The sequence below is a fragment of the Aquarana catesbeiana genome, linkage group LG07 (assembly GCF_042186555.1).
Source record: "Aquarana catesbeiana isolate 2022-GZ linkage group LG07, ASM4218655v1, whole genome shotgun sequence".
Taxonomy (NCBI): domain Eukaryota; kingdom Metazoa; phylum Chordata; class Amphibia; order Anura; family Ranidae; genus Aquarana; species Aquarana catesbeiana.
Window position 1 is genome coordinate 96,129,045 of NC_133330.1, and position 23,522 is coordinate 96,152,566.

At 42.5% G+C, this 23,522-nt stretch overlaps 1 protein-coding gene across 3 annotated transcripts in view; it reads left to right on the forward strand.

Moving 5' to 3' along the window:
- Positions 1 to 23,522, forward strand: part of PRKCD (protein kinase C delta) — a 184,301-nt gene that overhangs the window by 47,868 nt on the left and 112,911 nt on the right. The gene's annotated exons all lie outside the window — the stretch shown is intronic.

Sequence of the window (23,522 nt, forward strand, 5' to 3'; positions counted from 1 at the left end):
TTCAGGTCCCAATTCAGCCAAAAATTTGTGCTGAAATTGGACCTAAAACAGTGAATGGGGGCGCACCGGACCCCTGCTGTGAGCCCCATGCGAAGATAATGTGAACCCAGCCTTGAAAGTAAACTTTTACCAGTATTGTACATTATATTTAAAATGATTTATATCCATGAACAAAAAAAGTCTCAGTTTTTAGTACTACTTTAATATAAAAGATTTCTATGTCCCTTCCACCCTTCATATAGCTTTATGTCTGACTCCTAGTTAAAATGTGCATATATCCTCCTACTGGGTGTATTTATTATTTTTTTATATACCGTATTCATCGGCGTATAACACGCACCTTTTTCCCCTTAAAATCAGGGGAAAGTCGTGGGTGCGTGTTATACGCCGATCCCCGCTAGTATTTTTAAATATGGCGCCGCGGAGTTCGGAGGGACTCGGCGGTGCTGAACGAGCGCCGCCGAAATCACAGAGTCGAGATACACATACCCGAGTGTATTCGGCTCTTTCCGGCGCCGCTCACAGTCACGCCCAGTCCCGCCATTGGACCTGTGTTATGTCCATCATAGGGCGGAACTGGGAGCGGCGACGGAAAGAGCCGAATACACTCGGGTATGTGTATCTCGGCGGCGTTCGTTCAGTTCCGCCGGCACCGAGTCCCTCCGAACTCCGCGGCGCCATATTTAAAACTACTAGCATGTGTATGGCGGCGGCGGCAGGCGGTAGACATGAACACGGACACTGGGGACAAGGCTGCACTGGGGACAAGGCTGCACTGACAAGGCTGCACTGACACTGAAAAGGCTACAATGACACTAACAAGGCTGCAGATGAACACTGATGAGGCTGCATTGATGGGCATTTTAATGTAAGTTTCTTTTCCTTAAACTTCCCTCCTTAAAGTTTTTTTCCTTAAAATTCTCTCCTAAACTTGGGGTGCGTGTTATACGCCGATAAATACGATATATATATATATATATATATTAAGTAATCTATACTATTACTAATATTACTTGGAGCCCCTTTTATAGTAGCGTATAGTAGTGTATTATAAAGGCTATTTTTTTATTTATTTTTTTAACCCCATGATGACAGGTGATACAAAAAAGCATGCTGCTGGTTCACACCTATGCATTTTTGGTGCTTTTTGCAGAAACACACTAAAGTTCATTTAACATGGCTACGGGACAGGTTCACATCTATGCTTTTTTCAGCCGCTGCGTATTTGGAAAGGGTCAAGGACTTCATTCAACGCAAAACTGTGCTTTAATGGAGAAGCTGCAGATAAACCAGTAGTGTGTTTTTGCAGCAATTGGTGTTTTTAATCTGCCCAACAACAAATTTGGCCAAAAATAAAGCATAAAAAATGCAAAATTGGCCTTTAATTTTTTTTTCTTTCTTTAAATAAAAAATGTGATCTCTGAGTCTGATAATCAGATCATGATATTGATCAGATTTAACCTCTAATGGTATATACAGTATATCTCTTCTGTCTGTTATACTCAGAGTGGATTAGAGAGTTTGCACCCTAACTATATAATTGGTTATTTATATTTACCACTGCATATAGATATTTAAGAATAAATTGACTTTTTTTTTAAAAAAACAAAAACTTTACATATTAACTGAATTTTACACCACACTTTTTTTTTTAAGGTTATTATCCGATTAATCGATTTTATGAAAATAATTGTTAGTGTTGCACACAGACAAGGCTGCCTCGACTAAGAAAATTTTTTTTTCCCCTTTCCAGTAAAAAAATGTCTTGGACACTACAGGACACAGGCCCTTTCCCTTTAAACTGAGACTAGCTGGGGGTAGTTATGTAGTGGAATTACAGCCTTCTTTTTTGCCAGCATCCAAACACCTGAAGGTAGCCTATAACCAAGCTACAATGATTAAAGAGCCTTTATTTCATACTGTACTCCAAGAAACTGATTTCACAGGTATGCCAGCCTATTTTTCCAGCAAAAAACGTAAAATGGAAAGTACTTAAAGCGGAGTTCCACCCAAAAATGAAACTTCCACTGTCCGCATCCCCCCCCCCCCACCGGTGTCACTTTTGGCACCTTTCAGGGGGGAGCAGATACCTGTCTAATACAGGTATTTGCTCCAACTTCCGGCGAAAGATTGCTGCAGTATCCGTGGCGATTGATGCCATGTCCGGCATCTCCTCCGTCCCCCCCGCTGTCTTCTGGGAGACACACAGGTCCCAGAAGACAGCAGGGACCACTCAGAACATGCAGCGTGATTCGCGCATGCGCAGTAGGGAACCAGGCTGTGAAGCCACGAGGCTTCACTTCCCGATTCCCTTACTAGCAGTGCCGACGCCTCCACTTGGAGCTAAGTGATAGGTCAGCTTTGGGTAAGGACATCGCAAGCACCCTGGTAAGTGTCCTTATTTTAAATTTAGTATTTGTAGCTGTTGACTTTTTTTTTTTAGGTAGAACTCTGCTTTAATGCTAGGCCATATACCGTTTATTAGCAGTACTCACATTGAGGGCAGACATTTTCAGCAATTTAAAGCTCTATTTCTTTGCACAATGATGTAATTTTACAGTTTGAGAACGTTTTCAGGAGGAGACAGCAGAGTGCTTACCTCATTGGTGTGTTGCTTCTCTGTCATCGTCCAATTACTGAACTAAGGACAGGTTGGTGTCCAAGCTGTATTTAAACTACAGTAGAGGAAAGTGATACCACTGGCTGTGCTCTCCGGAAGGAGTGTCTTCAGCTTTTGGGCCCCTGGCATTACTGTGCTAACTGTGGGAAGCTGGCTTTGACTCCTTGCCGTTTAACAGCCGGGGCCCGTGGTGTGAATACAGTGGAAGCACAGACAGTAAAGTGCATGATGATGCTTTAGGTTGTGTAGGTAATACTAATAAAATGCCAGTACCTATTCTGATATTCTTGTGTATGTTTATTGAAATAGGACTGTCCTTTCTTGGCAATGCATATGTAACCAAAGGGATGTTTACCTGTGTGTGTGTGTGTGTGTGTGTGTGTGTGTGTGTGTTATGTTATGTTATTGCAAATGTGTTGTGTGGGCAGAAAATGAAACTGCTGTTATGGCATAACTAAAAGTGTTTTCTAAGAACGGAAACCATGCATTCAAATGAAAAAAATCTCATCACTGACAATACAATAGTAGGGAGAATGTCCAGTAGCTTGGTTCACACTACTGCTATGAGATTTTGATGCAATTTTCAGTGCAATTATGTGCTGCGACTGTAGCTGCGTTTTGGATGTGTTTTGAATTGTGTGGCCAAATCGCACTGCAAGTCGCACCAGCACCCTTTACCGCATCGCATAGCAGCTACGCTGCATTGATGTGAACATGCACAATTGGAAGCAATGTTATTTCCAATGTCATGCAATTCACTGTGACCCAAGTTGCATCTGAAATTGCATCAGTGTGAACCAGGCCTAAAGGTTTTATCTAGATACATGACAAATTTGAATACAATAACCTGGTACAGATAAGTTGCAGTAATTCATGGAACAATAAGTTATTGATTATTCCTAGTTTTTTCACAGGTGCTTTAGATCTCTTGGCCTGCAGTGTTTTCCCTTTAAGCTGCTTCAGGCTGCCTTTGCATTCCTGTTGACTTACACGGGCTATGGGGAGAAAAGCAATTCTGATGCACACAATAGCCCATGTACACAAGCCCTTTGGTAGCAATTGTTTTACATAAAAACTATATAGCAGTTTCATCTTTTATGGTGCCAATAACTTCTGGAGTTTCAATTCAAAAACAAATCAAGTCTCCATATGTAGGGTTTAGAATAACAAGCAAAAAATGTGACTCGCCGTCAACATACTCAACGTTTGAGTAGCCTGTAAAGGGTCTACTGCGAAACCACTTAAATTAAAACTGATCTATGAAATCATTATTGGTTATCAGTCTGAGCAATCTGAAGGTGTGGATGCGTGTGGTTTCCTCTGGCGAGAGCAGTCTTTTCTCTACCAGTAATCTCCCAGCAGTGTTCCCAGCAGTATTCTTCCTCTAAGTGGTGTCCACCACACAATGCACACACAAGGCTGCTACTACTCGTTAATAAAGAGTATACTTTGCTTTACAGCTAACTAGTATACAGACTTTCTCATAGTACACACACTTCTTTTTCCAGCAGTAAAAAGCCTGTATCAATGGGCATTTGTACTCGGAGTCTTATCTATGGATGGTATGGGAAAGGAAAAGAGAAACGGAGAACATTGACCTGAGGTGTGCCAAGGTCACGTGGTCAGTATGCCTAAAAGGGAGCATACCCAAGTATGAAATAAAATGGAAAGTAAAAAGTAACAGAAAAGGGGAATGGGTGGGTGGGACATGTGAGCCTACAACCACCACGGGAGGAGGCAACAGAGGGCAGGCTTTATGCGGCCTGACTCCTCCTACAAATACACTTGTTCACCACAGATGTTTTTGTATTCACATACAAGTCTATAGAAATGTAAACCCGCTTGAAGCAGGTCAAATGCACCTGTTCAAAAATCTTGAATGAACTCCAAAGCGCCTCAAACTGGTTCAATCGCCACAAGCCCAAAGCCCGTCAACACCAGCCCTTAACCAGATACGGTCATCTGAATGGTTAGTGCAAATGGGCACTCACTCCCTGGAATTCATAAAGACTTGCACAGACAGATATTGCGTAAATGTCTCATGTGTTCTGAAAGTGGTGCCGCATGCTCCAAATTCATGCATCTGTCTAGAACTTGAATTTGGCGCATGCTGCATCACTTTTGGAATGCATGTGAGACACGTTTTGGTTAAACTGTAACTAGATGGACTTGTGTATTTTTTCAACCTAACTATTGCAAAAATTCTGTCTCCACCAGCTTCTCTCTATGTACATCAAAAGAGAGTTGGTCTTAATTAGCTTCAATTTCTTAGAATATGAACTGCCTGCATTTTATTTTAAATTTGGCACATTCATTGCGCCACAATATAAAAGTGGGGCATTTTAGAAATAACCTGAATTTGGCGTATAAGTCACTGTCAGAACCAAAAGTCTTGCATATGCTTCATGAATTTGGAGCAATAATTAACAAGAGGGATTAATGCCAGAAAAGTGGTGTAGCAGTTTTACTGAATTCCTCCCACTGTCTCCCCAGATTCATGCATACTAGTTTAGAGCAATAAAAAAATGGCTTGCTCATTTTATATTTAATATAAGAAGCAGTGCATATGCACAAAAATTACTAATGGATTTCTACTGGGGCTGGAAGAAACGTGATCATACCCTCAGTCATTGAAAGTGGAGAATTTAATTGGAAGTCAAGAATATTAAGCAAAGGTTGAATTTCAGACCTCAATTTATGTACAGAGTTTAAAGAGGTACTTAACTCCTTCATCTTCCCTCCCCATGTTCAGTTTTCTTTTTAACCTCCTCTTCCCTTTTTTACGCTTATCCTCAAACATACTCACACGCCCAGTAAATACAAAGTTGTCCTGCTGTAATCCACTGCCATAAACTCAGTTCCATGCTGCCATCTTTCTCTCTGATGCCATCAGTAACCAGCTGTCTCTTTTGGGTTTTTGCAGCTGGTTTCCTGATAATTATTTTTTTTATTATACAGGATTTATATAGCGCCGACAGTTTACGCAGCGCTTTACAACATTAGGGCAGACAGTACAAGTACAATACAATTCAATACAGGAGGAATCAGAGGGCCCTGCTCATTAGAGCTTACAATCTAGGAGGCAGGGTCAAGTGATACAAAAGGGTAATAGCTGTGGGGGATGAGCTAATGGAGAAAATAGTGCAGTTGTTAGATGGAGGCAGGATAGGCTTCTCTGAAGAGGAAAGTTTTCAGGGATCGCCTAAAAGTGGATAAAGTTGGAGACAGTCTGACAGATTGGGGTAGGGAATTCCAGAGGATGGGCGAGGCTCGGGAGAAGTCCTGGAGGCGGATATGGGAGGAGGTGATGAGGGAGCTAGAGAGCAGGAGGTCTTGGGAGGAACGGAGATGGCGATTAGGTTGGTATTTTGAGACTAGGTTAGTGATGTAGCTGGGGGCAGAGTTGTGGATGGCTTTGTAACTTATTGTTAGTATTTTGAATTTAATTCGCTGGGCGAGTGGTAGCCAATGGAGGGATTGGCAGAGAGGGGTAGCAGACACTGAGCGGTTTGTAAGGTGGATGAGTTTGGCAGCAGCATTCATGATGGACTGAAGGGGGGATAGTCTGTTTAAAGGTAAGCCAATGAGGAGTGAGTTGCAGTAGTCAAGACGAGAGATAACCAGGGAGTGAATCAGGAGCTTTGTGGTTTCATTGGTTAGAAAGGGACGTAGTTTAGAGATGTTGCGGAGGTTGAGGCGGCAAGCTTTGGAAAGTGATTGGATGTGGGGCTGAAAGGAGAGTTCAGAATCCAGGATAACACCTAGTACCCTGACATGTGGGGACGGGTGGATGGTTTTGCCATTGCTCTTGACAGAGAAGTCGGGGGAAGAGGAACATGGGGGAGGAAATATTATAAGCTCGGTTTTGGACAAGTTGAGTTTGAGGAAGTGGTGTGACATCCATACAGATATGTCGGTTAGTAAGTTAGTGATGCGTGAGGAGACTGATGGAGTGAGTTGAGGGGTGGAGAGATAGATTTGTGTGTCATCAGCATAGAAATGATATTGAAAGCCGTGAGAGGCTATCAGCTGACCCAGGGAAGAGGTGTAGATTGAAAATAAGAGGTCCAAGAACAGAACCTTGGGGGACCCCGACAGAGAAGGGAAGAGGAGTGGAGGAAGTAGAATTGTAAGTGACACTGAAGGTGCGTTGGGATAGGTAGGATGAGAGCCACTGAAGAGCACAGTCACGGAGACCGAGGGAGTAAAGTTTTTTGAGGAGGAGGGGGTGGTCAACCGTGTCAAAGGCAGCTGAAAGATCCAGAAGTATAGAATTGTGTCCATTTGGTTTTTGCAGTTAGTAGGTCATTTGTGAGTTTTAAAAGAGCAGTTTCTGTGGAGTGTTGAGGGCGAAATCCAGATTGAAGGGGATCAAGAAGGTTGTTTTTAATGAGGTGGTCACTCAGTTGGTTGTAAACCAGGCGTTCAAGGAGTTTAGAGGAAAAGGGGAGCAAGGAGATTGGGCGTAGGTTGTTAAGATTGGTAGGGTCCAAGGACGGCTTTATGAGTATGGGGGTGACCAGTGCATGTTTTAGAGCATCGGGGAAAATGCCAGAGGTGAGGGAGAGATTGAAGATGTGGGTTAGAGAGTGTAGGATGGGGTCAGAGGGTGACCGTAGCATTTGAGAGGGAATAGGGTCCAGGGTACAGGTGGTTAGGTGGGCGATAGAAAGGAGTTTAGCAACTTCATCTGTAGTAGTAGATTTGAATAGGGGGAGTGTCAGTTGTATCTGTTGACATGGGGTCTTAGCTGGGGGAGATACCTGTAGAATAGAGATTTCATCACGGATTGTATCAATCTTGTTTTTGAAGTGATTAGCGATTTCCTGGGCAGTGAGTAAGTCAGTGGGTGGAGGCGGTGGAGGACAAAGTAGAGAGTTGAAGGTAGAGCAGAATTGTTTTTGAAGATCTGCTATTTTAAGCAGGGATGAGGTTTCACTTTAGGTCCCTTTCATACAGGCACCTTCCAGTTTGATCAGCAGGGGATCTTTGAACAGATCTTCTGCTGAATCAGAGCAGAACAGGAGGGGTGTCACTTTTGTGACATCCGTGCCAATTCAGTTTCTTCTGTATTTACAAACCAAAGCTTTATGGACCTATGTTGGATCTCTGGGTGGTGGGATAAAGATGAATATGCATCCATTTATATCAGACAAACTCCGGTCCATCACATTTAGGTCCAGAAAAACAGAAAGGGGCACAGAGCTTTTCCATTTTTTTTTTTTTCAGGACTTGGACGAACTTGAAAATAATGGAGCTGCATTATTTACATGAAGCTCCTGATGAGGTCCACCTGAAAAATTGCCAGGTGGACTTTTGCGTTTTGCATGTTTGAAAGGGTCGTTAATTCAAAAACCAAAATGTATAATGTTACAACCAGTCCTAAGATATGGTGGCTGCATTTGTTTTTTCTTTTTCCAGGCTACAAACATTTTCAGCAATTGCCAAGTAAAACAAAAAAGAAAAGGAAAAATTGGCTTCTAACCTCAGCTTTATTTTAATTAAGTTTTGGGCAATAAAGCCTGGAAGCTGATTGGCTTCTATGCAGAAGTGAGCCTGATTTTACACTCTCCAACTTTAGTAAATAAACCCCTATGCCTGTACTGATAATTAGTATTGTGCTTGTTTGATGCCTCTGGTATTGTATTTGTTGGAAGTTTCTATGGTTCAGTGTGCAGAGCATTAGGCTGGGTTCACACCTATGCAAATTGGATGCGGATTTCTTCTCATAGCAGGAGAATGTGACTGGCTTTCTATGGAGCCGGTTCACATATCTCCGCAGCAGGTCCGGTGCATTTTGCGGGAAAAACGTGTGCCTTTTTTGGTCCGTTTCAGGTCCGAATTCAGCCCGGGCTGAAATCTGACCTGAAACGGTAAACCAGGACGCATCAGACCCCTGCTGTGGGAAGGATCCGTCTTGGGTGTGAACCCAGCCTTAAACTTTTTCTCATGGAGTAATAACTTTCCTAGACCAAACAAGAAGGGGATAAGATAACTGGGAGGATCCTTTCAACACAGCCTATTTTAGAACATGGGATTCATGTGTGTGTTTGTGTGCTTTATTTTACAGTCAAACGATGGGCAACCCTGCTGAAGTTAGTTTTTTCAGTTTAGCAAATTTAAAAATGATTAAAGCAAAAAAAAAAAAAGAAGACTAGGGACTTTCTAGGACAGCTGGACATACATTATTTGCGTGAAAAAAAATAAATCCAGATTTAGTAATCATATATAAAAGTATCACGTGTGATGCACAATACAATATTATTATTTATTCATTTATTTTACACACTACAAAGACCACTTATATATTGGCATTATATTGAGTGTCTTGTTTCACAGGTAACAGATTGTGGTCAATGCATTTTGTAGATAACTCTACTTTGTCAGTATTGGCATTGATATGGCTACAAGACATCCTTGCAATTCCATTTATCTCAGTATAGTGGTCACAATTCTTGTATGCCATCATATGGTTACAGTAATGTAAGGCGCCTTTCACACGGACGGCTATTCTGCCGCAGTTAAACGCATTTTTTTTTCCTGTGGAGTTCAAGACTCCAGGCACTGCGATCAGCTGCATTTGCACAGTGCGATTAGCTGCGGTCGCATTTGGCTGCGGTTTGCCATTTCCATGGCAACCTGACAGGGTGCCGACTCGCACTGTTTGGTATGAATCTTGAGGGGGAACTCCACGCCAAATTTTAAATAAAAAAATGGCGTGGGTTCCCCCCCAGGGGCATACCAGGCCCTTCGGTCTGGTATGGATTTTAAGAGGAACCCTTATCTGAGCACGCAGCCTGGTCAGTCAGGAAAGGGGGTGGGGACGGGCGAGCTGCCCCCCCCCTCCTGAGCCGTACCAGGCCGCATGCCCTTAACATGGGCGGTGGGTGCTTTGGGGGACGGGGCGCCCTGCGGCCCCCCCACCCCAAAGCACCTTGTCCCCATGTTGATGAGGACAAGGGCCTCTTCCCGACAACCCTGGCCGTTGGTTATCGGGGTCTGCGGGCGGAGGGCTTATTGGAATCCGAGAGCCCCCTTTAATAAGGGAGCCCCCAGATCCCAGCCCCCCACCCTATGTGAATGAGTATGGGGTACATGGTACCCCTACCCATTCACCTAGGGAAAAAGTGTCAATAAAAAAAACACTACACAGATTTTTAAAGTAATTTATAAGACAGCTCCGGGGGTCCTTTTCCGACTTCGGGGGTCTTCTTCCGACTTCGGGGGTCTCTCCGGTTCTTCTCCGCGCTCTCCGGGTCTTCTGCTGGGCTCCTCCGCTATCTTCTGCTCTTTTGCCGCTCTTTTGCTATAGCGGAGGAGCCCGGTCTGCTGCCTTCTGCCTTCTTCCCTCTTCTCTTCTTCTGATGTTGGCACGACGCTCTCTCCGGCTGGAAAGCACTCTGGGCGCTCCGCTCTAACTTATATAGACGGGGACCCCGCCCCCTTATGCCGTCACAGTCCCTGGACATGCTGGGACTGTGACGTTTTAGGGGGCGTGGTCATCACCCAATGGGGCGCACCCTCCCCCAAAGCACCCACCCCCCATGTTGAGGGCATGCGGCCTGGTACGGCTCAGGGGGGGGGGGGGCACTCGCCCGTCCCCACCCCCTTTCCTGACCGACCGGGCTGCGTGCTTGGATAAGGGTCTGGTATGGATTTTGGGGGGGACCCCACGCCGTTTTTTCGGCTTGGGGTTCCTCTTAAAATCCATACCAGACCGAAGGGCCTGGTATGCCCCTGGGGGGGGGAATCCACGCCATTTTTTTATTTAAAATTTGGCGTGGAGTTCCCCCTCAAGATTCATACCAAACGGTGTCGGGCATTGGCGGGGATCCGAGTCGGATCCCCGTGCTTGTCGCTCATTGGGAAAGGAAAAAATCATTTTTCCTTTCCCGATGAGCAGCTCGGCGCTGTTATCCGCAGCTGACACAGTGCACTGCGATTACCTGCGGTTATGTGCGGATAACTGCGCTAAATCGCTCCTGGACGCAGTCAATTCTATTTTTTCTATCCGCACAGAACCGCATGTATCTAATTCGCAGCTAAACGCAGTGTGTGAATGGGGCCATAGGAAAGCATTGTGTGCTTTTAGCTGCGGTAGAAAATTAGAAAATCCGCAGCTAAAAGCACCACTTCACTTCACTTCACTTATTTCAACAAAAAAAAAAGACTGCAAACTTACTACCCACAACACTATACGCACTGCGCATGCGCGTTTTTAATTTAAACGGCGGTATTGTCGTTTTTATTTTCCTGTCATTTTTGTTAAGGATCCGCATTTTGCTTGCTTTTTATGTGCTATTTTAATTAAACCAACCGAAGATCTCTACACCAGCGGAGTCTCTTCCTTTGTTTTTTCCTTTTTTTTGGCACTTTACCATTTATTTGAGCTGGAGCCCAGAGAGCTACTACTAATTGCCCTATGAGACGAGGTCCCGCGATAAGATCTTGGGAAGCACCTCCAGCTGTTGCCGGCTTGCTGCCTAGGAAGGAGGTTGTTGTGCCTGCCTAGCGCTGTCCTTTGGAGTATCCCCAAGGTGATCCATTTCTATCTACTAAGCCTGTTTGGACCCCCCTGAGTAAGGGCGGTCACAGGCTTTCTGGTAAGCCTCCAATTTACTACCAGGTGGTGGGCAACACTGAACGGTGAAGACTGATTCCTGACCCTGTATAAAACATCTACACATCTTAACTTTTTTGGGACTTACTTTTGTTCACTCAATACATAATTCACTATTCATGAACACTCAATGCACTGTTGTTTTGTTATCTCTGATTGTTATGTATACTTTTTATTAAGGTTTTCGCCATATAGATCAACAGAGTTTATCATCACTTGTTTATATCACTTAGTCCAGCGCTGCACTTTTGGATTGCCTATATGTTATGATGCCCTTATATCGGGGTTATAGTGTATAGCTGCAGGACTGTTTTTCACATTTGTATTCATATTTGTTATTTGATTTCAATTCTTCTCTGGTTTTTCTATTAAATCTTCTGCCCTTGTTGTTTTAACTTTGGATAATAAAATTTTTTTTCTGCCATGTGTGCCCCTGCAGGGGGGAGTGCAGAATCTCGTGTGTGTGTGTATATATAGGTGATTCCGCAAAGGAGAGACACCCTGTAGCAGTAAATCTGTTTTGGGGCGGACAGCAAGTGGTTAAAAAGACAATTTTTTTGTTTGCTTATATTTTTGACAGGGACAGAACAGGGCTCTAACGGGTGAAGGGAAAGATTTTGTGTCCCTGCAAAGCAGTGAATAAAATCCACCACTTCCCTTAGTAAAAGCAGCACACATTTTAAAACACTGGCTAGGCACACTGTTAACCCCTTTCCACCCAGTATCATTAGTACAGTGACTGTGCATATTTTTAGTACAGATCACTGTATTAGTGTCACTGGTGCCCACAAAGTGTCAAAAGAATCAGTGTGCAATTGTCTGCCTCAATATCCCAAGTCACTGCTCACCGCCATTACTAGTAATAATAATAAAAAAATTCCATAAATATATTCCATAGTTTGTAGACGCTATAAGGTTCTCGTAAACCAATAAATATACGCTTATTGGGGTTTTTTTTAACAAAATTGTAAAGCAGGATACATATTGCCCTAAGATCATGAAGAAATTTAGATTTTCTAGGAAATGTTTTATAGCAGAAAGTAAAAAAAAAATTTTTTTTTTTGTTTATAGCGCAAAAAATTGAAAAGCAGTGCTGATCAAATACCATAAAGGAAAAAATGACATTAATTTTATTTGGGTACAGCGCTGCATGACCGCACAGTTGTCAGTTAAAGTGACACAGTGCTGTATTGCAAAAAATGGTCTGGTCATGAAGTGGGGCAAATCTTCTGGAGGTCAAGTGGTTTAAAAATGGAAGGGTTGCGGTAGGGAAACATCTGCTTTTTTTGAGTCAGAGTCCACTTTAAGATCTGGAATACCTGCATGTAAAAGCTGAACTTTAGTTTTAACGACACCAACACATTCCACAGCTATGACCGGGAGAGAAAAAAAAGGAAGACTACAGACACGTTGCAGGCTGTGGATGGAAATGACATACAGAGAGCAGCATAGAGCTTCTGGAGCTTCAGATTGCAGTAAACCTGCTCTGCTGTGCAAAATGTGCGGTTACTGTCTGCACTTGCTCCAATTACATCCATTTTACTTCTCATAAATTGGCTGCTGGAAATTTTGTATTCACAACTTCACTAAAAAAGTTTGAATTGTGACTTCCATATTTCCTTTTGCTTTTTCGTAACAAGTATATCGGTTTGTAAGGAAGAAGCATGGTGGTTAATAAAGTAGTTCATTGCTGCATCTGGGCTTTGGTTTCACTCTTTGTGTACAGAACAGAATAACAAATAAAAGCCCAAAAAGCAAACAGTGATTGTTGACCTAACAACCATTATGTTACAATGACAAAAGAATAAGTAGACCAGTCTGATCTGTAGATGGCAGCAGAGGGAAAAGAACTGGCTAGGATTACTGCATGTCATTTTACTACAGATATTGTTTTTCTTGGAACGTATAAACTTGGTAAAACGTTGATGGTCAGTAAACTGCAAAATAGCACTAGTTAAAGCAAGACGTAGTTTACTCACATTCACAATAAAGTCCGCCATCAAAATCAGTATTTACTAGTTAGATCAGGTGGAGGTTGCAAACAGGATGCCTTAGTTTGTCCATAAGTGACCATGACTATAGGTTGGCATTCCCTTCAGTCATTTATGATTACACATGATATATATAATGAAACATTATAGGGCTGCAACTAACGATTATTTTCATAATCTAATAGTTGGCCGATTTTATTGTTTCCATTTATCGGATAATAACCTTAACCACTTCAGCCCTGGAAGAATTGGCTGCTCAATGACCAGGTCATTTTTTGCAATACGGCATTGCGTCGCTTTAACTGACAATGTACCCAAACAAAATTGATGTCCTGGTTTTCCCACAAATAGAGCTTTCTTTTGGTGGTATTTGATCATCTCTGCGGTTTTCATTTTTTGCGATATAAACAAAAAAATAGCGAAATTTTTTTTTTAAAAAAGCCAATTTTTTTCCTCAATTTAGGCCGATATATATTCTACATATTTTTGGTAATAAAAATCGCAAAAAGCGTATATTGATTGATTTGCGCAAAAGTTAGAGCATCTACAAAATGGGGGATAGATTTATGGCATTTTTATTATTATTTTTTTTACTAGTAATGGCGGCGATCTGCGATTTTTATCGGGATTGCAACATTATGGCAGACATATCGGACACTTTTGACACATTTTTGGGACCATTGGCATTTATACAGTGATCAGTGCTATAAAAATGCACTGATTACTGTGTAAATGTCACTGGCAGGGAAGGGGTTAACACTAGGGGGGCGATCAAGGGGTTAACTGTGTTCCCTATGTGTGTGTTCTAACTGTGGGGGATGGGACTTACTATAGGAGATGAGAGATTGTGGTTCCCAGCTCGTAGGAACTCGCAATCTCTCTCTCCTCTCCTCACAGAACTGGGATGTGTGTGTGTGTGTACACACACACACACGTCCCTGTTCTGCATCTCGTGTCCGCGAGCGCTTGTGGCTGGCGGTCATGAGCATCGGCACCCCCACTGTGCAGCGCGCACGCTGGCCTTCTATCCTGCTTAAAGGGACCGACATACAGCTACGACGGTTCGTGGGATCGTGCCGACCTGCCGATGGCGGCTGGTCGGCAAGTGGTTGAAAAAAGTGTGGTGTATAATTTAGTTAATATGTAAAGTATAAAAAAGGCAATTTATTCTTAAATATCTATATAAATAACCAACTATATGGTTAGGGAGCAAAATCTCTAATCCACTCTGAGAATAACAGGCAGAAGAGATATACTGTATATATACTATTAGAGGTTGAATCTGGTAAATATCATCAGACTCAGATTTTTTTTTAAATAAAAAATTTGAAGACTGTTTTGCAGATTGTCAGACAGAACTGTAATGTATTATATGCTGGCCATACAAAAACAATGTCTTCCTTCAAAAAAAAAAAAAAAAAAAAAGTCAATTGAAGAACATTCGTTTGATTTTCCTAAATGTTAGTGGAGTCAAATCGACGTTCTTTCCGACCACAGTGATGGGAAAATTCGAAGGAGCAGAATAGAAAACGTCTTGGTCAAAGGAATTTTCAGACACTGTGTGTGGTTTGCATTCAGAAATTACATTCATTTTAAAACTGAATGTTAAATGCAAGTGAAATTTTCAAATGACATTCGATAAGTGTATGGCCAGCATAAGGCTCAGTTTACACCTATACAGGTTGCTTTTGATCCATTTCTACACTGCTTTTTGCCGTGAGTTTTGCCTTTTTTGTGCACATGCGATTTTGCTGAGATTTGCAGGGTTTTTTTATGCTTTTTTTTTGCCCAATTTGTTCTTGGGTAGATTTAAAAATGCAAATTGCTGCAAAAAAGCACTACATGCTTTTCTGCAGCTTCTCTATTGAAGTCTATTGAACCAAAAAAGCACCCTTTTGCATTGAAAAAAGTTCTTGACCCTTTGCAAATTTGCAGCGGCTGAAAAAAAATCATAGATGTGAACCTGTCCCATAGGAAACCATGTTAAATAAACTGTTGTGAGTTTCTGAAAAAAAGCAATCTAAAATTAGCCCTTTATAGTACAAAAAGAGCAGATAATCGCTACTATAAAGGGTTCATTTATAATGTAAAGCAGTGAAAGTAATAATATATATTACTTATATCATATATACAGTATATATATATATGAAAATAAATACACCCGGAAGTAGGATATATGGGCATTCTAACTAGGAGTCAGACATATGCTATATGAAGGGTGGAAGGGAGATCTAAATCTTTTATATTTTTTCGTGGATATAATTATTTTAAACATAATGCACAATACTGGTAAACTTTTTTTACTTTAGGACCCCTTTCACACTGGAGGCGTTTTTCAGGCGCTACATCGTTAAAAATAGCGCCTGAAAAAAGCCTCAGCTGCAAACCCAGTGTGAAACCCTGATGCTTTCACACTGGAGCGCTGCGTTGGCAGGGCGTCACAAAAAGTCCTGCCAGCAGCTAATTTGCAGCGGTGTAGGCGCGGTGAATACACCGCTCCTACACCGCTCCTCCACTGCTCCTGCCCATTGAAAACAATGGGACAGCGCCACCATATCGCCGGCAAAGCGCTGCTGCAGCAGTGTTTTGCTAGCAGATCTAACCCCATTTCGGACGTTAGCTGGGGGGGGGGCGGGGGGTTTTAAAACCGCACCACTAGAGGCCGAACAGCATCGCTAAAACAACGGTAAAGCGGCTCTAAAAATAGTGCCACTTTACCAATGATGCCCAGGGCAGCTCAGTGTGAAAGGGGTCTTAATGTACCGTATTTATCGGCATATAACACCCACTTTTTTCCCCTTAAAATCAGGGGAAAATCGCGGGTGCGTGTTATACGCCGATCCCCAGCGATCCTGAGCTGCCAGATCTAAAAGATCGCCGACCGTGATTTGAAAATGGCGCCAAAATACACAGAGCCGGTCCTTTGCTCTTCTCGGCCACTTTCGGCTTCACTCGAGCGCCGCCCAAACCTAGCCGAGTGTACTCGGCTAGGTTCGGATAGCTCCGCTCCCATCCCGGGCGGGACTACGAGTGGAGCCGAAAGTGAACGAGAGCCGCCGAGAAGAGCCGAGGACCGGCTCTGTGTATTTCGGCGCCGGCGGCGCCATTTTTAAATCGCGGTCGGCGATTTTGAAGCCCAGTATGGCAGGGGATCCAAGGCTGCACTGGGGCAAGGCTGCACTGGGGCAAGGCTGCACTGGGGCAAGGCTGCACTGGGACAAGGCTGCACTGGGACAAGGCTGCACTGGGGCAAGGCTGCACTGAGAAGGCTGCAATGATGGGCATTTAAATGTAAGTTTTTTTCCGTTCAACTTCCCTCCTAAAAGTTTTTTTTCCTTAAAATTCCCTCCTAAACTTGGGGTGCGTGTTATACGCCGGCGCGTGTTATACGCCGATAAATACGGTAATTGTATTGCCTTATATTACCTCCAGTCTATCAGCCTCCACCTTCTCTGGGTTCAAATGCTGATCTTCCCTGCACAATCTTTAAAGTCATTTATTTTTAAAACAACAAACATATTATTCTTACCTGCTCTGTATAATGGTTTTGCACAGAACAGCCTGGATCCTCCTCTTTTATGGTCCCTCACCGACACTTCTGGCTCTTCCTGCCTTCAGTGTGCCCCAATAGCAAGCTGCAAAGTATAGTATAGAATGCCCCTATAGCAAGGTAAAAAAAACTTCTGCCTTTAGAACCACTCTCTTCCTGCCCAGGACTACATGTCCCATGAGGCACTGCTCCTCACACATTCACAAGTTCTCAGGCACTTACTGACATGTATGGATGGTGTACTGAGCTGTATGTGTGCTGCACTGTATTTCCTGATATTTAAACAAATAATGCATTCTGCATGCAGGCCAACTAATCGGCTGGCCGATTAATTGATTCTGAAAATAGTTGACAACTATTTTCAGAATTGATTAGTAATCGATTAGTTGTTTCAGCCGTATAACATTATGACATTTACATAAGTCCTGTGGCTTGCTTGCAATAGTTAAAGCTGAATAGAAGCTTTATCTTTTATCACTGTAATGCAGTTAGGCTGCATTAAGAGTAACAAATGTGGGCAACAGAGCAGCAGCCCAGATCTCCAGCGGGCCCACATGACCCCTGCACAGTGCTCCAGCCAACAGTGCTTATGCAATGTGAGTAGCACTGTTTATTAGAGGACTGTGTATCTTAACCTGAACTTCAGAACTGCAGCCTGACTGTATTAGTCTTGGGCTAAACGTATACCTAAATGCAAAACTTTTTTGTTTTGGAAATGGGGATCGAAGTTAGAACCCCTGTTAGGTTTTTACTCCTAACTGAAACTCCCCCTACCCCCCTGTGATCGGCAGTGTTTTCTCTTTTGCAAGGAAGAAAGATCGAGGAGGTAAGAAGCTCTCTGCCTGCTCCTCCCTGAGTCCTGAGCTTTGCTCTGCCAACCTCCACACTGTGCTGTAAGTCCACTGTACCCTGAAGTGGCTGCAGGGCCTGCATGTTGTAGTACTTCTGCTGGAAGGGGTGAGTGGGGAGGTAGGAAACTGTAGAAAGTTCAGAATTCAGAGAGGGGGCAAATGTGCCAGCTGCAGGTAGACACTGCCACTGCAATGTTGGAGCTAGGGGCCAGTGAATACACCTCTCCCTCCACCTGACAGACATTCTTGCACCAGCTATTTCTATATGGCACCCCTGAGGCCCCATTCATACTTAGCTTAGCGGGAATGCGTGTTCCTGCGTGCATTTCCTTTTAGCTTTTTTTTTCACACATACGGAGCCCATTCTCTTGAATGGACGGCCCTACGTTTGTCAAATGCATTATAGAAGCTCTAGAACATTTTCAGGTGTGCAGCTTTGCAAGTTTGCCACATGACAAAACGCAAGTCTGCTAAATGTTTTTTGGGTTTCATTAACAAACTCCCTGTTGAGTTCAATGGGGCCGCTCTGCAACTGCAAGCCAAACACTTGGCTCACAGTTGCAGCGCGGTGTCGCAATGTAAAATTACCATTCAGCAATAAAAAAAAAAAAAAAAGTATACCAAAATGATATCATTTCTGCCATGGCTGCAAAACAGCATTGCGACCATCGCATTTTAGTACAAATGTAATTTAATGGTTTTTTTTGGGGGGGGGGGGCTTGTCAGGTAGGGTGTACGGGGCCCCGTGATTTCTAACAGCAGCCCTGCATACACTATTGCATTGTTTTGATAGAGGAAGGAACTAATTAGAGGGTAGTATTACTTCACTGCTGTTGCTTTAAAAAAGTCCTGGTTCACACTGGAGCATTTTGACATGTCAAATTGGTGGCAATTGCTGTCATTGGCACCATCGGTGTGATGCCCCATCTGCGGCACTGCAACGACTACTTTTTGCAATTTCGGGCTGCGATTTACATTGACATCTGTGCAGAAACCTGCACAGATGTCTCTGAAATTGCGGCCGAAATCAGGGCTGACATGCGGGGGTGAAATTGTGCGAGTTCAGCTGAACGGCTTCATTCCCACAGTTCAGTGTGAACCTGGGCTGAATGCTATTTCTCAAAGTGATTTTACAGTTACTAGTGTTTGACAGGAAATAATACAAGCACTGGCAGATTTGTGTGCCCATTCAGATTTATATCCTAAGGCCTTATTCAAACTTATGCATTTTTTAGTGCATTTTGCAGATTTGCACCACAGAACGTGTTCCATAGGACACCATGTTACATGGACTGTAGTGCAAATCTGCAAAATGCACTAAAAAGGCGTGTTAATCAGGCCTAAGTGAGTATGCTCCATCAGTCTCTCTGCTGTCCTCCTCAGCGTTCACCTTTCCCTCCAACCTCTACTTTTACTGAAGAGCACCATCTGTTTCTTAGCAATAGTACTTGGGGATTTCTGCACAAATATGCTGTATGCTCTCTTAGTACATTCAGCACATTTCTCTCTGTTGTCCCCTCTCTCTAGTGTGCCACACACTACATAATAATGTTACATTCTTTTTCTGTGTGTCCCCATCAATATGGAAGTTTGTAGGATCGGATTGTAGGATTTGTAGGCCAATGAATTATTGGCCTACAAAGAACTGAAGCAACATAATGTCATGATGTGGGGATTTGGATTTACGGAGAGTGACAATTCACCAAATTGATGGATCTTATAGTATATATTACATTACTGTCTAATGGCCATGTGAAATTATCTGTGCAATCTCTGTTTATAAACTATATTTAGCACCATACTACACATCTGACTCTGACACAGCCATATTATTACACTTTTGCGCCGCAAGTTTACCAAGTCCTACTAAAAAACATTGTTTACACTGAAGTAATATAAAACAATACATAATCCACATAACTAAAGGCACCATTCCAAATTAGTAGTTTAAGAAACTGGCACACTGTCAGTAATATTTGAACAGGGTTTACGGTCTAATATATTTGGAGATTCTGAAACAGGGTAGCTAAATAAATCTGGTAAAAACTTCTTGATTCATAATTTTGTAGTTTAAAATCTCTAAGACATCCCTGACAAGTTCCTCAAAATACAAAAGCTGATATTGCTAATTATGAAGAACTGGTGAACTCTGCATATTACACTTTGACTTCCTTACTGTCTCTCCATGGTGCTGTTGTGAGGAAGTTGTTGAAAGCTGGTTTCCGGGAACCATTGTAAAGTACAGACACTATAAATGATCATATTTCACATAGGCTGTAGTCCTTCTAAGCATGTTAGTATAGTGAAATTTATATTATATAAATGTATACACCGCTCCTTCACCGCTCCAAAGATGCTGCTGGCAGGACTTTTTTCCCCATCCTGCTAGCACACCGCTCCAGTGTGAAAGCCCTCGGGGCTTTCACACTGGAGAGACAGCAGCGGCTGTTTTGGGTCGGTTTGCAGGCGCTATTATTAGCGCAATAGCGCCTGCAAACTGCCCCAGTGTGAAAGGGGCCTTAGGCTCTGATGAGGTGTACAGATAAATGCATACCAATACAAAAACCATCAGGAACTTTAAACCCACAAAAAACTGTTAATATTTATTATCAATATAAATTATACATCTAAAATTTGACACCAAAATATTTTTATGGCATTGACTTTGCAGCTACAGAAATTTCTCAGTCTTCTATATATTTAGTATTCCTGGTTGCTGAGATGTGTTTTTCAGTAATGGATGCAGGTGTTGATACCCATTGACTTCTTGGTTGCTGTTGGAAGTACCAAAAATTACAGCATGGTAACTGTGTATTTATTTTTAAAGCGGGGTTCCACCCACATTTTGAACAATATCTGTATGTATTCTCTTCCTTGCCTAGATGCTGACATGCCATTTAAAAAAATTTAAATCGCCGTAATTACCTTTTTATTTTTCTATTCTTCTTTGCACTTCCTGCTTCTCCTCCCGTGGGAGTAGGCGTGTTTCTAGCCTCTCCCAGACTCCTGGGAGCTAGTCTCAGGCTTCCCAGGATGCCACTGAGCATGTGCGGGAACGAGCGGTGAATGCTGGGAGCACAGCATTCACCACATCCAGGAAATAAATGCTTGTGGGCTTCAAATGCCCACAATGAAGATGGAAACCGCCTGCAGTGAATAATATAAGTTATTCTTTCCGACGAAATCTGACACAGGCGGACATATTACACACAATATGTGAGTATGTAATGCTGAGAAGAAAAGTTTGTGAATGAACTCAAAAAAAAAAAAAAACGATAGATAGGTGGACCCCCTGCTTTAAGTTCTGGTACTTGTGATCTTCATATAAAACAGCTTCCTCTACACAATGTCCCTGGAGCAGACAGATTTTGCAACAATGTATCTCATGCGTTTTAAAAGTGATGCAGCATGTGCCAAATTCATGTACCGGTCTAGAACTTGTGCTTGAATTTGGCTTATGCTGCACCACTTTTAGAATACATGTTACACTTTCTCAAAATTTGTCTGCGCCAGTTTCTCTCTCTGTACGCCAAAATAGAGTCGGTCTTCATTAGCTCCACTTTCATAAGATATGAACTGTTAGTATTTTATTTTGAATTTGACACATTCATTGCTCCACAATGTAAAAGTGGGGCATTTGTTAAACTATTGGAATTTGGTACATATGTCTCTGTCTGAACCAAAAGCGTTGTATATGCTTCATGAATTTGCCGCAATTCATTGAAAAGGGGGATTAATGCCAGAAAAGGCCTGCTGGTGCTTTATTGAATTCTCTCTCCCCTCTGCTTGCCAGCGGTCATTATTAATGAGAGTAGTGTACAAGTTAACGAAATGCTATGCACCTCTCTAATAAAAAAACTCACCTTATTGGGCAACCCCCCTAACTATAGGAATAGCTTTATGGTGCGCAAAACATCTCAATAATTGCAAGCAATGCTTCTGACACTAAGCATGTCTTGAAATGTTCAGATTGTCTATGAATTACTGGGAAGAGATAACAATCACTGCTACAGGTATGGAGGCAATTATGACTGATAAGGAGGCATATATCACTAGAGCATTGATCTTTGGCAAAGTATGACTGAAGCGTGTTCAGTGATTGTCTCTGCTACCATGATTGAGCTTTGATACCATAATAGAGATGTGAGGGAGTGTAAAGGCAGGTTTACCCCATCTGAATTGTAACAGTGTGTTTGTGTATTCATATATACTTTGTCTTGCCAGCATTAGAAGCACAGAAGGCATATATGTGCTAGAGCCAGCCCCCACCTATGTCCACTTTTTTCCACCCCCTGTCTATCCCTCAACAAAGCACTATTACAATGTAATTTAAATTTGGTAGTCACATGATTAGTAGATGGTAACAGCAGCTGCAGGCTACATGTTCCTCCTATAATGCTTATTTGCAAATACAGTTCACGCACCAGAAATAGTGGGAGCCATTTTGTATTTATTAAAAACTGGTATGTAGTACTATCTTTTTAAATTTCCTTTCAAAATTGGCACCGTTAAAGCTACAGACTCCAGGCAAGCTGATATATACACAGAAGAAGTACACATATGAAAGATATGCCAAAGGATTTGTAATATCTATCTATCCAGTTCTGAAATTTACACAGTCCTGCCACACCACACAGCCTTGTTTAACAGGAAACCAGATTTTTTTTCTGTTGCAGTTCAAAAACACATACAGGATTCCTCCCCATCCCACTCTGTGACTGGACAGTGAACAGAGAACCAGCAGACTTAAGATCATTTCCCTGCCAATCTGCTTTCTCCTTCTGAGCAGCATGTACCTAGCACTACAGCACATCATTTGACTCCTTGTGCTGCTTCTCCCTACCCCAGTCTGAGCTCTTCTGTACAGGGACTGCAAGAGGCTGACAAAGTTAATTTCAGATGCTTACATTGCTTATGTTAAAAGAATTGGATTTAAAGCTATTTACTGTTAGTATTGTTGCATTCTGAAATTCCACTTTAAACCATGGGTATGGGCCATACTCAATCTTATGATAAACCTGCGATTTTCAAGTGATAATGTGGGTAAATGCTTTTTTGGCTTTTACTGTTCTGTTTATATAGCTGTAATATAAACAGTGAATGTTTTTTTTTCCTTGAAGATTTAACACAGGCGTTCATCTCTCCATTAGGACTCTGTCCAGAGTAAACCTTTTCTCATCCTGTGTCAATCACCTGATGCACTATTGCTCTTACTCTGTCTGACTAGGAATGTGTGAAACTTTTGCCTAATTTGACATTGAACTCTGGTTTAAAAAGAAAACGCTTTTTAATTTTAAAAATGTACCTTTTTTTTTGCTCTAAGCCTCTTCCAAATATCCGTATTCTTTTTTTTTTTTTTTTTTTTTCTTTTTTTTTTTTTTTTTGCAGGTGTAATCTGACTTCCTGTTAGGGGATGAATATATTTATTGATATAGGAATGTGGCCACCCTCCCTTGCTTGCTCCCGAGATAGACTTGGGAATGTGGACTATGGTCCCTATTCCATCTTGGGAGCAAGCAAGAGATGATGGCTATGTTTCTACATACAGTGTGACTATGGAGAACGAACGTTACCATCCTCCAACAGGAAGCCAGATCATAGCAAAAAGATTTGTAGGTGGTTGTGAGCAAAAAGTGCTTTTTTAAATGAGTGGTTCTAAAGGCTCAAAACCTTCTGTGTGCAGGAGCTGCCCCCCCAATATCTACCTGAGCCCCATCGTGATCCAGCGAATGTGCATGAGAGCCTCAGCTCTTCGAGGACTCTCCCTCCTCATCGGCTGATACAGCAGCGGGAGCCGTTGGCTCCCGCTGCTGTCAGTCACAGCCAGTGAGCCAATGAGAAGAGAGAGGGGTTGGTGGCCAATTCTCAGCCCTGTGTCTTAATGGACACG